This window comes from Schistocerca americana, chromosome 1 (assembly GCF_021461395.2).
Source record: "Schistocerca americana isolate TAMUIC-IGC-003095 chromosome 1, iqSchAmer2.1, whole genome shotgun sequence".
NCBI classification, from domain to species: domain Eukaryota; kingdom Metazoa; phylum Arthropoda; class Insecta; order Orthoptera; family Acrididae; genus Schistocerca; species Schistocerca americana.
Window position 1 is genome coordinate 757413195 of NC_060119.1, and position 17165 is coordinate 757430359.

Genomic DNA, 17165 nt, shown 5'->3' on the forward strand with positions numbered 1-17165 from the left:
CGTGAATGGATGAATGAAGGTACCACAGTCCACAACAGAGCAATTACCAGTCGTCCAGCCACACTCTATGACCCTGACTGGCGACATCTGAGACTGATCGTCATTAGGGATAGAAGGGCAACAATGCAACAGATCGCGGCTTAGTTCAACACAAGACCTGGTACACACCTCTCCCAGTAGACAATCCGTAGGAACATGGGTTCCCTGGGCTATGGGAGCGGGCGCCGTACATGGGTACAACTGTTAACCATCGTCATCGGGCACAACGCCTTGCATTTGTCGTCGATCACCAAGGATGGAACGATGACGCAACGTGATGCCTATGGGAAACACGTGTGTGGTGCAGTTCACGTGAATCGGTGAATCAAGTCTGCCAAGAAGATATGATCTAAGGCGGTGGTTTCTCTGCAGTGCATTTTGGTATGGAAATGGCCCCCTAGATGTTCAGGAAGGGACTCTGAATGGTCCGCGGTTGCTCGGGGACCATCTCCATCCATTTTTGGCCTTCCAACACACTGGTGGTTCTGAGGTGTTTCAAGACGATAACTAGTCACCACATCGCTCCCAAGTAGTCCAGGAGAGGTTCCAGGAAAATGCAGGTCCAAAGGCTGAGATGGACACCTGGCGCCCAAATTTGGATGCCATCGAGCCGATCTGGGATGTGATGGAACGCAGGCTCCGTGCCATGGATCCAGCACCCACGGGCAGACCAGAATTGGCTGCCGCTCTGCAAACGGTTTGGTGTCAGCTGCTTCCAGAGGTGTACCAGAGACTTGTAGACTCACTTCCACGGCGTCTCACTGCAGTCCGCAGGACAGTAGGAGGTTCCACGCTATGTTAGGTGCCTATCCCATGACATTTGCCAAGCCAGTGTACTTGCAGTGCATTTAAATCGAGCAAATCACACAGAGATTCGTAAGCAGGAACAAATATACATGAGTCCACAGAACACCATGCGACGAAACCATTTTATTTTTTGTGTGAAAAGAAAACCATATTGGAATAACTTACTTCACCCTATGTTACAGATACGAGGAAAAATTAAGCAGAATACGAGCAACGTGCTTGTAATGAAATTAAAAAGAGTGAAATACACACAAGAAGTTGTAATCAGGAACACAATGTGATGAAACCAGCTTGTGTGCCATGTCACATGCTTTTTAGGTTTCCACTTGTGCTAAATTGCTATTAATTCCACTTGATAAAGGCCACACGGTCGAAATTTCAATATCGGATTTTATAAATAAATAACGTAACAGTCGAACGCAATCACGACGTCATTTACAAAATTTTATGTTTGTGAACCCCAGCTACGAGACGTTAATCCCAGTTTTTGATTCATTTATTTGGAATGGCCTTTAAAAGGCCACAGAAAAGTTCACTATGAGACCCACGCATAACGTCTAAATGAAAAATATTATCGTCTAATACTTGTATTTTTTAAAGTAAGAATACAGATTTACGCACATTTCTGCCATTTTCAAATTTAACTTCCAGGCCACTTGGAGCGCTACTGTCGTTCCGTACTGAAACATGGGCAGTGCATCTCTTATATTTTGGTGTTCTGAGGAATTAGCTCCCAGCCGACTCACAGAGACTACAGTGCAAGTAGGAGAAAGACTGCGACAATGTGGAGGTTACAAAACATGCTGCCCAGTCCATCTTCTGGAACCATGGCCTGGTGTAGAGTGGCATGATGCCTTGGCTGCGTTCATCTCTAGTGGCCTTCGGTTAACCCCACTTCTGAACGTTAGAGAGTGCCTGGAAGCTGGAGACCATGACAGTATTTAATAATGTTCAAATGGCTCTGAGCACTATGGGACTAACTTCTAAGGTCATCAGTCCCCTAGAACTTAGAACTACTCAAACCTATCTAATCTAAGGACATCACACACATCCATGCCCGAGGCAGGATTCGAACCTGCGACCGTAGCGGTCGCGCGGTTCCAGACTGTAGCACCTAGAACCGCTCGGCTACTCCGGCCGGCTAATAATGCTCCCTACATAGCAAACACTCAAGCTTTAGGCGAATATATTGATACGACCGAAAGTCACAGGTGGAAGATGGAGGCCTGTGAAAAGTGGGCTGTCCACAAGGAGTTTAGAAGCAGAAACGCGTTAGTTCAATACCACTATCTCCTGACGGAGGATGTGGTCAGCAGCCCTAGAAAGTAGCCTGAAACCATTCGACCTTACGAGGAGTGAGCTAATGACTATAGCATCGAGGGTCCTTCTGGGCAACCTTATGGCTGGTCATAGGTTAGCTACAATGATTCTTACGTACATAATGCCACGGACTGGCGTCGAATGTCAACCGGAGCTTGTGTCACAAGCGCAAAATGCTATTTTTTTTGGTACCAGGTTAATGTGTACTGTACCTACGTAAAACTGTTGTATGTATGCAGACGCAAGCGATGAGTGGAAATTTGTACAAGGGCCGGGATTCGAATCCGGGTCTCCTGCTCACTAAGCAGATGTGCTAACCACGACGCTGGGCTGGCGCACTAGCTTCGGACAAGCGCGTGAACTACCCTAGCATGCCTCCCTCCTCAGTTAAAATTCCCATTCACGCCTCAGCCCCTCCATTAACTCGAACAGCATTGCAGAGGCTCTGTACCGGAATAGCACCTCAGCGTCCAACGAAACGAGAGATCCTTCCTGAAACCAAGACATAGATGCATTAATCAAATGTAACCGTGTGGTTCCAGAGACCTTTACATGTCCCACACATCATGCTTATATACGGACTGAAGCTATGTATAGAAATTTTAATAAAGGCCAGGATTCGAATGGTTCAAATTGCTCTGAGCTCTATGAGACTTAACATCTGAGGTCATCAGTCCCCACCGGCCGGAGTGGCCGAGCGGTTCTAGGCGCTACAGTCTGAAACCGCACGACCGATACGGTCGCAGGTTCGAATACTGCCTCGGACATGGATGTGTGTGATGTCCTTAGGTTAGTTAGGTTTAAGTAGTTCTAAGTTCTAGGGGAGTGATGACCTCAGCAGTTAAGTCCCATAGTGCTCAGAGCCATTTGAACCATTTCATCAGTCCCCTGTAACTTAGAACTACTTAAACCTAACTAACCTAAGGATATCACACACAACCATGCCCGAGGCACGATTCGATCCTGCGACCGAAGCGGTCGCGCGGTTCCAGACTGAAGCGCCTAGAACCGCTCAGCCACAGCGGCTGGCCCATGATTCGAACCTGGGTCTCCTGCTTATGAGGCAGATGCGTTAATCGCTACACCACCCTGATACAGTGACTTTGCACAACTGCACGGACTACCCTAGCACGTCTCCCTCCCTCCAGGGATGTGTGTTAGGGTAATCTGTGCAGCTGTACAGAGTCACTCTGTCAGGGTGGTGTAGTGATTAACGCATCTGCCTCATAAGCAGGAGACCTAGGTTCGTATCCTGTCCTTGGTACAAATTTACATTTGTCGCTTCAGTCGGCATGTACACATCATAGATGTCTGAGACTTGTGTGTGTATATGTGTGTGTGTGTGTGAAATCTTATGGGACTTAACTGCTAAGGTCATCAGTCCCTAAGCTTACACACTAGTTAACCTAAATTATCCTAAGGACAAACACACACACCCATGCCCCAGGGAGGACCCGAACCTCCCCCAGGACCAGCCGCACCGTGTCTGAGACTTGAAAATGTCTCTGAAACCATATAGTTTCATATGTAAAACTGTGTTTTTTTCCTTGTGGTGTATTGTTAAGCCAGAGTAAGGAGATTTATACGATTTCTCTTCACGGAAAAAAGTTGGACAAAGTGCAGTGACTTTAAATACGAATCAGTCACAAACTTTCACCGGCATGGTGATAAATTCTCCTTGTCCTTGACTCCAGATTCCCTGACCGTTTAGTTGATGGTCATGTCCTTTTTAACTGCTGCTGGCAGCGTTGTGTTTGCGCGTTGCGGTAGCCGCCTTGGCGGGGGTGAATTCGGAGGTGGCTCTGGCGCCGCAGTAAGCTGAAGGCTGCAGCGTGGTGTGCTTGAGTCACAGTTGACACTCCGCGCGGCGTGCTGTGTATCCGTGTCCGAGCGGGCGGCGCTAATGGATGGCCTAGGATTAGCGGCACGTGCCCCAAAAAGTAAACCACCCCGCACCCCGGCGCGCCCCACGCAGCGCCGCTCGCCGCTATTCATGAAGGCGTTGAGTCAGGCGCAGCCCCGCCAGATTGGTCCTCTCCGCCGGCTCTGACGTGGTCTCCTCCCGCTCCGCAACGCAGCCTTTGCACTTGGTTGTGTTCGCCAACGTGTTCCGAGGCACTGTTGCTGCACTCTTGATATCTTATTTGTTGTGTGGTGTGGAAAGCTACGCAACAAATCTCAGTTATTAGATATTAGGAATAAAGCTGAATCTCTCTACAAGACGATCTTGTACGTGATACAGTGTTTAGTTTGTACATTTGCGAGTTTTATGCTATACAGAGAAGAAAAGCGGTCTCGTAAACAGCTTCTGAAACGGCAATGATGGACATTTGGGTAGAATAATTAAGGCATAATGGAACGTCTAGAAAGTATGTTAAAAACTGGGACTATCAGTGAATGATGTCGAAAGTTCATTTCGGTTTCTCCTAGACAGCGTTTAGTTACGAACAAGAAATCTAAGGCATCTTTACTGAGTGAAAAATAGGTGATTTGTCTTCTATTAAAAATGAAGAACGGACATTTATGTGATATATCTGTATATTGCGAAAACGTTCGTCTTTCATCGTAAACGGATGATGAAGAAGTGTCCTTTGGTTAATCAACTCACCAGAAATGGGCTACCACTTGCTGAAAAGCGCAGATCATGATACACGTAAGGCCCGGCTTTGTAAATAATCGGTCCCTAACCCCACCTCTTTATTTTTTTACGCAGAACAGACATTTATCAATACCCTTACGATTATTGCACATAATAACATCACTATAAAATTTAACATTTAAAAGCATAAAATAGAAATTTTGCGTTGTGCTATGTCTCGGGTTTCTTCCATTATATGAATGAAAGCTTAGCACTCTGGAACATTTCAGTCTTAACCGACCACTACTGCGGCTATGTTTTTTACTGTGAAGCATCTACTGTTTGAAAACACGGTGCTGAAATGTGATGCATAAGATGTTTCCCTCAAGTTACTAATAACTGGCACTGACTGGGAAAGGTGGCGCTTCAGTCCTATACTTTTCTTTTTTGTCTGGTGAGCATGGTTTATAAGGCAGGCGAAATACCCTCAGACTTCAAGAAGAATGTGATAACTTCAATTCCAAAGAGTTCAGGTGCTGACAGGTGAGAATAGTACTGGACCATAACTTCAATAAATCTTTGTTCCGAGGCACTGGCACGATTTATTTACAGAGGAGAGGAAAAAACTGGCAGAAACCGACCCGGGGAAAGATCAGTCTGGGTTCTGGAGGAATGTAGGAAACTCACGAGGCAGCAGTCAACATACGACTTATCTTAGAAAACAGGCTAAAGAAAGACCAGCCTACGTTTATATCACTTTCAGATTTAGAGAAAGCTCTTGACAATGTAAGTAACACCGAATGTTAATTTCCATTCACGAAATTTATGTTACAAAAGTTGATTCTAACCTAAAACAGTGGTTAGCACACTGGACTCGCATTCGGGAGGACGACGGTTCAATCCCGTCTCCGGCCATCCTGATTTAGGTTTTTCGTGATTTCCCTAAATCGCTTCAGGCAAATGCCGGGATGGTTCCTTTGAAGGGGCACGGCCGATTTCCTTCCTCATCCTTCCCTTATCCGAGCTTGCGCTCCGTCTCTAATGACCTCGTTGTCGACGGGACGTTAAACACTAATCTCCTCCTCCTCCTCCTTCTAACCTAAAAAGAGAGGAAAACACGACAAAATATAACATAGTACATATTGTAAGTACCACAACATCTATTACAGGCCACTGAAGATGCATCACAAATAAAAGAAGCGAAACGGGTATAGCAATAAAAAATTGTCTTCAGTTAGTTGCATATACGAAACACACCTCCACGAATGTTAACTGGATTTCACTCTTTGAAATTTTGAAAGCAGCAAGGATAAAATATAGGGAGAGAAAGAAACAAGACTGCTATTGTAGGAGTCGAAGGATATGATATACATTATGTGGAATGAGCAAGCAGGAAAGGAAACCAAGAAGAAGTTTGTAAAGGAAATTAAAGTTCAGAGAGGGGAAATAAAAACGGTTGCCGACGACACTGCAATTCTGTCAGAAGCAGCAAAAGATTAGGAAGAGCTGTTCAATGGAATGGACAGTATTCTAACGGGGTCAGGGTGGTCCCAAGTGTTTTGACCTTGTAGTAGACCACGGTGACGATGCAAGTGTTGACGAAGCAGCAGGTACGAAGAACCAGTTCTCTAACCGACGTGGAGTCATAAAGGCAGAGAAAATGATAACTGGTTTTGTTTAGCACAGTACATACAGCCATAGCAGTCAGTGTACCAGTGGCGCGTATTGTCCCTCGGTGGCGATGTTTGCTTGGCTCAACACACGGCAGCAGGAGACAGCCCCCTGCACGAAGACGCAAGGCTAGCTGGACAGCCACGGAAGAAGCGAAGTCAGCACCACAACGGCACAGGAACTGTCGATCTTACCGACACCAAGCAAGCAGCGATAGCAAACTCCGGTTTAGGCTGATCACGCCGCTAGGTGCAGGTGCAGCAACCAGCCAGTAGCCAATAGCTCGCGGGAGATGCGGTACAGGAGCCACTGAAATCCGATCGGTGAACCAGGGACCCCCAGAAAGCGTTCTGGAGTCGACTGATGTCCGCCAGTAGTAGGCCCCCAGCTGCGACTCGTCAGCTCCCAGCAGCATCAGAAAGAGGCGATACCCCTGGACTAGCAGCCAGCAGAGGCAACGTCTAGTTCAAGTTGAGACGATACGTTCCACTTCGGGTCGACAGCTGATGCTGAGCACTTCTCGGTGTGGGCTGCGGGCGGGGACAGATAGCTGCATGGCTGGGGCAGGCAGCATTAATGGTCATTCGACTTGGCTCTGTTATGACAGGATGTCACTTTTGTTCACGTAGTTCACGGAACCAGTGCATTGCCAGGAGGCCCAGGCATGGTGTAATTCAGGTCACCACTGCGGTGGCCCAGATCTCGTAACATGTCATGTTGTCAATGTTCCAGCCCAGGTAGCAGGTGACAGTACCTAGTGTGTGGTAACCGAGCTCACTTCTGTGCTTAAACGGAGGCTCCAGTCATGGTAGCTCAGCACCTTCCATCTTCTACAAGAGAATATGATAGTCAGCTTTCAGGCTTGTCTGGCCTCAAGTTACAGATGTTGATTTGGAAAGGTCGTGGCGTAAGAGTGTTATGAAAAGAGGTTATAATATGAATAGCAACAAAAGAAAAACAAGGGCAATGGAACGTAGTCGGATTACATCATGTTATGCTCAGGTGGTTAGAGTAGAAAATGACACACTAAAAACATTAATAAGTTTTGCTTTTGAGCTGCAAAGTAACTGATGACAGCTGAAGTAGAGAGAAACGATGTAACATAAATTAAGTGTTAGCAAGTCTCTTCTGAAGGCATTTTCAATGAAGCTCCAAAGAAACTGGTGTAGGCACGGTTATTCAAATACAAAGATATGTGAACAGGTACAATATGGCGCTGGGGTCGGCGACGCCTATATAAACCAACAAGTGTCTGGTGCAGTTGTTAGATCGGTTACTGGTGCTACAGTGGCAGGTTATCAAGATTTAAATGCGTTTGAACGTGCTGTTATAGTCGGCGTACGGGCGATGGAACACAGCATCTCCGGGGTAGCGATGAAGTGGTGATTTTCCTGTACGATTATTTCACAAGTGTACCGTCAATATCAGGAATCCGGTAAAACATCAAATCTCTGACGACGCTGCAGCCGGAAAAAGATCTTGAAAGAATGGGACCAACGACGACTGAAGACAAACGTTCAGCGTGACAGAAATGCAACCCTTCCGCAAATTGCTGCAGATTTCAGTGCTGGGACATCAAGGAATGCCAGCTAGAGAACCATTCAACGAAACATAATCGATATGAGCTTTCGGAGCAGAAGACTCACTCAAAGCTTTACACCTCGCCTGGGCCCGCCAACACCGACATTGGACCATTGATGACTGGAAACATGTCACCTGGTCGGACGAGTCTCGTTTTAAATTGTATCGAGCGGATGGACGTGTACGGGTATGGAGAAAAGCTCATGAATCCATGGACCCTGTATTTCAGCAGGGAACTATTCAAGCTGATGGAGGCTCTGTAATGGTGTGAGGCATGTGTATTTGGAGTGGTGTGGGGGCCTTGATACTTCTAAATACGACTCTGACATGTGACACGTACGTAAGCATCTTGTCTGATTACCTGCATCTATTCGTCTCCATTGTGCCTTCTGACGAACTAGGGCAATTTCAGCAGGTCATTGTGACACCCCACACGTCCAGAATTGTACAGAGTGGCTCCAGCAAAACTCTTATGAGTTTAAACAATTTCGCTGCCACAAAACTCCGCAGACTTTGTAAGACGTCGTGGTCTCCTGACCTTCATAGCTTACATATTCCGCCCTCACAATCATATTCCGCACATCAAGACGCTTCATTCGAACCCAAACTCGATAAGATAAAGTCAATGTTGTATGAATTCATGTAAACATTATGCAGTTACCAAGTAAACGTACCGTGGTTGAAATACTCGAGGCTTGCGTACACACATACATTCCAGACACAACGGTCACAAAAGCTTTTAGTTCGGGAGAGAAACTGCACAATGGGACGCCGGTCCCTTCAGAGGACGACCCAGCCTATGTCGGCCGGTGATCGCCCGTGTAGCGGACAGCATGGGCCCGAGTGAAAGGGGGAAAGAAGCCTGTGTTCGGCTTAAAAGCAAATTCCGCTACATTGTGTGGGAGCGGCCAGCCTATGCATTCTTTAAACATAGCACTCAGTTTCAGAGATATTCACAGGGAGACAGCAAAACGCCAAACGCCAATGCTACAGGTTTCCGTATTGGTCGCCTTAAACGAAACGTTATTCTCCCGTTTTAGAAGAGCAATGTTGATTGGCAGACGATATTTCTGATGCCTTGAGCTGAAGGAGTAATGGAAGAGAACGAAAGATATACCCCTTCACGTCTGGCGTGGAGGGGCGCCGTTCCGTTGTCGCTCTTGGAGCGAGGAACAAGTCTCTCCTCAGTACGTCACTGGGAGAGCACCTCTGTCCAGAGCGAATCGAAGTGCTACTCTGTATTGAGTCCTTGCGATTAAGCGTTGCTCACTGTGTTGGCTGACACACTTATTGTGCTGTGTGAACCGACAGAGTTATAGTTAAACGCCAGCGAGCGAATTTTGAGGGTCATCGTAGTGAACTGGTTATCTGACTGGAGTACCACGCCAATAGTTAGACTAGGGGCGAATAGGAATCCTTGACTTCATCAAGGCATACGGAGAGTTTGATTGGCGAAGGTCAATGCAGATAGAACGAGAGTTATCTTATTTGTCAGCAGGGAGCGGCGCAGACAGCAGTCATCGCAGGTTACGGTATTGTGCGCTACAGCTATTGCGAGCCCCATATTGCCTCCACAACAGTACACTTCACTGCATTTCACACGCGACAGCCTCGACCGTACCTAGCAACATTCTAAAGGATAATTATTCAAGCTGAGTAGGCGCGCCTCTCAGCCTTTCTGCCAAGTCAACAACCATCTTAAACTTTGTATAGAAATTTCATTAGGGAATCCTATCCTTGAGAGGTAACTTCACATTCCGAAAAGAACCAGGATATAACTTGTTCAGTTCATAACTAAAAGTGCCATTGTGATTTCTCAGAATTTTTGCTAAATAAATAATAACTTTCGTTAGTTTCATGTTTTTCTTACACTAACTAGCAGTACTCCAGTACCCAAGTATCCCACTAGTTACGTAAGAAATTTTGTGAATTTTTGTGTCATTTCCTTACAGCGGACGACTCCAGAAGATATTTATTGCTGAAAGTTTTTCAGACATTTCTCTTTAGAACGTTAGAAGCGTCTGTTTGACTTCTGTAGTAGTGTGGGGGTGGAAATTGCATCTTGCAGGAGCCACAGGGTAAAGGGTACATCTCAGATTAATCCGTTGCGCAGAATAACAGATCAACCCCATACCTCAGAACTTGAACTTTACTTTATTGAGCAAATCTGGAATGCCTTGCAGCGTGCTGTTCAGGAGATCTCTCCACGCCCTCATACCCTTACGGATTTATGGATAGGCCTGCAGGATTCATGGTGTCAGTTCCCTCCAGCACTACTTCAGACGACAGTCGAGTTCATACCACGTCGTGCTGCGGCACTTCTGCGTGCTCGCGGCGGCCCTACACTATATTAGACAGGTGTACCAGTTTCTTTGGCTCTTCAGTGTAGCCCGCATCTCGTGGTCGTGCGGTAGCGTTCTCGCTTCCCACGCCCGGGTTCCCGGGTTCGATTCGCGGCGGGGTCAGGGATTTTCTCTGCCTCGTGATGGCTGGGTGTTGTGTGCTGTCCTTAGGTTAGTTAGGTTTAAGTAGTTCTAAGTTCTCGGGGACTGATGACCATAGATGTTAAGTCCCATAGTGCTCAGAGCCATTTTGTATACCCACTATGTAGCCACTATGTATTCACGAAATAGAAACAATAAGATATTGGAGATGTCCAAATGACCGTCACTCCATGAAAATTTAGGTTTTTCATGATTTTACAAAGCTGTTTGAGACATATGTCTGGATGACGCCTTTCTAGAGGGGAGGCCCAATTGCCTCCTCAACAGTCTTCAAGACGAACTTGTGTTCTGTCGCTAACGATTTCGTCGTCGACGGGACTTTAAAACCTAATATTCTTTCCTTTTCCTTGGACTGCCTGGCAATTCAGATTTTTAAGTTCTCCTGCCATGTTCTCCCGTCAGTCGGCCCTATATGCTCGTTATTTTCACCTAGTACGATGGGCGTTCGATAAGTTCAAATGGTTCAAATGGCGCTGAGCACTATGGGACTCAACATCTGAAGTCATCAGTCCCCTAGAACTTAGAACTACTTAAACCTAACTAACCTAAGAAAATCACACACATCCATGCCCGAGGCAAGATTCTAACCTGCGACCGTAGCAGTCACGCGGTTCCGGACTTTAAGTGCCTAGAACCGCACGGCCACCGTGGTCGGGTGTTCGATAAGTAATGCAACATTTTTTTTATCAGTCAATTTCGGTTGTAAAAATACTGATTTCGTTCTGGGACACCGTGGAATATTCACGCTTCAGTCCCTATAGTTTCATGAGGGGTTTCGGTAAGTGGCAGCGCTATGCGTAGCCTTCAAAGTGGCGTCTGTAACGGAGGTGCGTTCCAAACGGGGAGCTGTCATTGAGTTTCTTTTGACGGGAAACCAGAGCATAGCAGATGTTCATAGGTGCTTACAAAATGTCTAAGGAGACCTGAAAATGAACAAAAGCACGGCGAGGCATTGGGCGAGGCGTCTGCCGTCATCGCAAAAAAGGTGACACTGCACAACTGGACGTCTCTATTGGTAGTGCTGATACACTTGTCCACCTGTTGGGGAACTCGCCGCCTAAAAGAACACCATAAAGGGAACATCTAGGGGAACTGTTTGCGCATTACGAGGCCAATCGTGACAACTTTTTGTCGATCATCGTCATAGACAATGAAACAAGGTTTCACCACTTCGAACTGGAAACAAAACAGAAATCCATGGAGTGGCGCCACACCACCTTTCCACTTCCGACTTCCATCTGCTTAGCCCATTGGAGGATGCACTCCGCGATAAGCGGTACATGGATGATTGGAATTATCGATATAGCTCGGATGTCGACCAGCAGAGTGGTACAAGGCGGGCATACAGGCTCTCCCAGTAAAGTGGCGTACGGCCATCGTATTGAACAGGATTATGTTGAAAAATAATAATTTGTAGCTAAAAGAGTGGGAAATAATATGGAGTATTGGAATCCTGACTAAAATGAACCTACTTTCAGAAAAAAAATGTGTTGCATTGCATATTGAACGCCCCTCGAGTGCATCCAAAAAGTCCTTAGCAGTTCTCTTATAGACTGTACAAGTATTTTCTAAGCAATAAATTCCCAGTCGATATAATGAATTTCCCTTACTATTTTATCACTTTTTCCTTAGGTCAGGATACGCGGACACCAGAAGCGTTCGTCAGTGTACATGCTTCGGGTTTTACCAGAAGTTGGGCCGGTCGTGGTGGCTGAGCGGTTCTAGGTGCTACAGTCTGGAACCGCGCGACCGCTACGGTCGCAGGTTCGAATCCTGCCTCGGGCATGGATGTGTGTGATGTCCTTAGGTTGGTTAGGTTTAAGTAGTTCTAAGTTCTAGGGGACTTATGACCTTAGAAGTTAAGTCCCATAGTGCTCAGAGCCATTTTTACCAGAAGTTGCAAACAATTCGGTGCTACAGTACCAGCTTCAATGCCGTTATTGTCGAATGTTGTCTGCGAAGAACAGACCGTTTGAGCTTGTGCAAAAAATTGGGGGGTGTCGAGGAAAAAAAGTGCTAATTCTCAGTTTTGCGAGTGTTTGTTTGATCATGGTATCTGTTGTAAATTTGAAAGCACAACTTACCGGTAACAAGCGCATCAATTTTTACCTCTAGAGAGAAAACCGGCACCCATATAAATTATTTGATCTGATTGTCTTTAATAAACATATAACATTCAATAACAAAAATTAACGTTTCGACGGTTAAGACTTTCTTCTGACGCCCCCTTCAATTAAACAATGTTCACCTCTGCGGGGCAGCTTTAAACCCATAGTTGCTCTAAATGAAGAGCTAATCCCAAGTAAATTTTTTTTTATTATGTTGGAAGCATTTCAGTAGGAAAGTGATAGTAACTTACCGTGCCCCTGTTCACTGGCCGCGACAGTGTAATAACGTCCACGACGCGCGGCTGCTCGCTTCTCACCGACCACGAAGGAAAACGTGAACAGACAGTACCTACAAGTAAGCCTATATGATAGTCACATTTCGCACCGTCAATCATTGACCACCACTCTAACTACTCCCTGACGACTTGTCTGACGAAGACCTACGGGGTAAACATATCTTATCAAATGTTGGTAGGAGGACGAGATGTGGTGAATGGATAGAGGACTTCCACCTATCCCCACCATGACTAGCCTTTCGACGAACTTCAAACAAGGTGGCAGGAGCTATCTAGCGATCATATTTCATCAAATCCAAGATGCCTTTGGGAAAATTGTGTTGTCTTTGTAAAGAGACGCTTATCTTCCCTACAATATATTTTTGTCATCGGTCTTCTGACTGTTTTGGTGCAGCCGGCCGCGATTTCCACACCTGTGCCCACCTCCCCAGCTAAGAGCAGCACGTACATTCCATGTCCTCGATTATGTGTTGGGTATATTCCAATATTTATCTTTAGCTACAGTTTTGTTCCCTACGGTTCACTCAAGTACAATGGAAGCTGTTCTCTAACGTCTTACCACATATCCTATCATCTTGACCCTTCGTTCAGGTAGTGTTTCCCGCGTGTTCCTTTTCTCGTCAATTCTGAGGAGGATCTCTCATTCCTTGTCTTATCAGTGCATTACTTTCCGGCATCATCACATCTCAAAAGTTTCGATTCTCTTCTTCCCTGGTATACGCACAGCCCATGGGACATTGCCATAAAATTCTATACTCCATAAGTACTTGCTGAGAAATTTATTCCTCAAATAACATGTTTCGTACAGCTATACATCTTCTAGCCAGGAATGACCTCTTTGCCTGTTCTGATCTGCTTCTTGTGCTCTCCTCTCTCTGTCCATCATCCGTTACTTTTTTTACTGAGTAGAAAATTCTATCACTTAAAACACTACGTGATCTCCAATTTTGATGAGAAGTTTATAGCTAATCACATTTCTGCTAGTGCTGATTACTTTCGTCTTTCTTTGCTGTCAGTCCATATTCGGTGTTCACTTATCACGTTTCGTACATCGCATCAAGGTTTACATTAATAGAAGAATTCTAGACACTTGATGTGTGTACTGAATCTGTATAGGCCTACTTACCACTATGCTGCTTATGCTATTCGTCTCTGAAATTTTTTTCTTGCATTTGATTAAAATAGATTAAATCATACATCATTGCTGAGTAACGAAACAAACTAAAAACTAAAACTGAACCACTTTACAGCCAAAAAAAAAAAAAAATGGCTCTGAGCACTATGGGACTTAACTTCTCAGGTAATTAGTCCCCTAGAACTTAGAACTACTTAAACCTAACTAACCTAAGGACTTCACAAACATCTATACCCGAGGCAGGATTCGAACCTGCGACCGTAGCAGTCGCGCGGTTCCAGACTGAAGCGCCTAGAACCGCTCGGCCACAGCGACCGGTCATTGCAGCCACCTCTGTCTCCTCTTCAAATGAAACATACAGAATGCTTCATTTATTGTTAATTAGAGAATTGCCTTGGCATTTGTCAAGTGAAATGAGCCGTATTTGTCTGCAAACTAGCGACGGAAATAAAGTATTTCATAAAGTGAATGATAGCAGCTCTCATTTGTATTTACAATTGATTTTGCGCTTCGCAAACGGAAAAAAATTTAGAATCCTATAATATCACCGAGCCACAGTTGGAATTAGTGAACTAGTATATTTGCCTTGGTGTATCACGTTGTGGAGATATGAAATGGAACGATCACATAGGCTGGGCAGTAGGTAAAACAGGAGGCAGACGTTGGTTTATTGGAAGAATGCTGGAGAACTGCAATGACTCTACAACGGAGATTGCTTACAAAATACTGGTGCGACCCTTCCTAGAATACTGCTCAAGTGTCTTGGACCTGTACCAATGCCTCACAGGTGATAATGAAAGTATACAAGGAAGGACAGCAGGAACGGTGAAAAGTTTGTTTGGTACATGGGAGAGAGGTGGGGAGATGCTGAAAAGAGCAAACCTGGCAGACGCTCGAAGACTGACGCAAACTGTTCCGTGAAAACCTGCTCAGTAAGTTCAAAGTCAGTAGCTCGTGGTCGTGCGGTAGCGTTCTCGCTTCCCACGCCCGGGGTCCCGGGTTCGATTCCCGGCGGGGTCAGGGATTTTCTCTGCCTGGTGATGACTGGGTGTTGTGTGCTGTCCTTAGGTTAGTTAGGTTTAAGTAGTTCTAAGTTCTAGGGGACTGATGACCATAGATGTTAAGTCCCATAGCGCTCAGAGCCATTTGAACCATTTTTAAGTTCAAAGAATCAACTTTAAATGATGAAGCTAGGATTATACTTCAACCCGCTACAAATAACTGCAGTAAGGACTACGAAGAAAATATTGCATTAATTACAACAAGCACAGAGGCGTCCAAGCATTCATTCTTCCCTCATTCCATACGTGAAAGAAACGGCAAAAAGCCCTGACAACTGGTACAACGGAGAGCACCTTGTACCTTGTACTACACAGTGTTTGCAGAGTGTGTGTGTGTGTAGATGGTTTTTTCATTCAAAAAGTCGTGTGATTGTTCCTGACTTAATCTGAGGATAGCATGTCGTCCGCGAATAGTATCATTGTTGTCCTGTCCACAAGAATGCCACTCCTAAACGTAAAGACAGTCTTTCATTCTTAATCTTCCCTCTTGGTTCTTGTGTATATTGCATATTATGTGTCTCACCCTGAAGCTTATCAGGGTTTTTCTGCCGTCCGTTGTGTCCGAGCTGTGCTAGGCGCATCTGTCCAGAACCGCGCTGCTGCTACGGTCGCAGGTTCGAATTCTGCCTCGGGCATGGATGTGTGTGGTGTCCTTAGGTTAGTTAGGTTTAAGTAGTTCTAAGTCTAGGGGAGTGATGACCTCAGATGTTAAGTCCCATAGTGCTCACAGCCATTTGAACCATTTTCAGGGTTTTTCTGAGAACTTCAAACAATTTTCACAATTTTATTTACTCGAACCCTATTTCTAGTTCGACAGATCCTGTGTTTTGATCCCACTTTTTGACTAAAGCATCAGGGACTATCGTAGGGATATGAAAATTGTTACAGATGCGCGGAGGGCAGAAGTGTCAGTATATTCCGTGTGTGGTGAGGAAGTGGCAGCTGCAGGCGGGCACTGGGGAGGCTGGCTGGTGGGGAGGCGAGGACATCGCGTGACTGCGTGCCACGCCCCCTGGCGTTCCTGCGCACGCCAGCAGGCCGCATCGCGCCCACGTGGCCGCGATCCTCCACTATGACACGCGCACTCTAGGAGGCCCTCGGGGCGAAGGTGGCTGATTGAGGAGTCGACGGAAGTCACTGATATCGACCAGTATTGCGTGCATTTTGGCCGCTGGCAGCCTTATCTGGTAGATATCTTGGTTGTTTGTTGCTCCGTAGAAAGTAAATATTTGTTGAGTAACACCTGGTAAAACCCATAAGCTGCATTTAAACTGGGTTTCGAGTGTAGAAACCATCGTCAGTTGCATCTGATATAACGTGCTTACTGTCTTGTAGGACAGATTTCATACACAGTTATGACTAGATTTGAAATATCCGCTTGGTTTTATGGTTCCCAGATGAACATTGATTTGAACATGACAAGAAATATATAATTATCGCGAACGTAATTTATATAGAGATTCGTATTATGTAAGAAAACTTAGGTTTCTAGTGTTGTGTGTGTGTTTGTGTGAAGTCCACTAACTTATGCTAAGAACAACACACACACACCCATGCCCGTGGGAGGACTCGATCTCGGCGGGAGTGCACGCGCAATTCGTGACCGCGCGACTAGTGGTATGCATACGGTTGATATGCTAAAGATACTGACATGCGTAAAATTGTTTGTTGTCTTCTGTATTAGGAGACGCTGACTATGAGTTCTACATCCGAAAACCAATTTGAATACTAAACATTTTAAATGCAGTTCATGCTTTTACAAGATGTGCTTTAACAGTTATCTAGTAGACAACACTGTGTTTAGTGTAGCTATGTCGACAAATGTACATGAGAGACTCTAAATATAGATAAACGTAAATTAATGCAGACGAATAGGAAAAAGAATACCGTAATGTTTGAATACTCCATTAGTAGAGTAGCGCTTGACACTGTCATGTCGATTAATTATTTGGGCGTAACATTGCAGAGCGATATGAAGTGAGACAAGCATGTAATGGCAGTTGTGGGGAAGGTGGATAGTCGTCTTCGATTCATTGGTAGAATTTTGGGAAGATGTGGTTCATCT

At 45.5% G+C, this 17165-nt stretch overlaps 1 long non-coding RNA gene across 2 annotated transcripts in view; it reads right to left on the minus strand.

Moving 5' to 3' along the window:
• LOC124545364 overlaps positions 1 to 17165 on the minus strand; it is a 453450-nt gene that overhangs the window by 212439 nt on the left and 223846 nt on the right. The gene's annotated exons all lie outside the window — the stretch shown is intronic.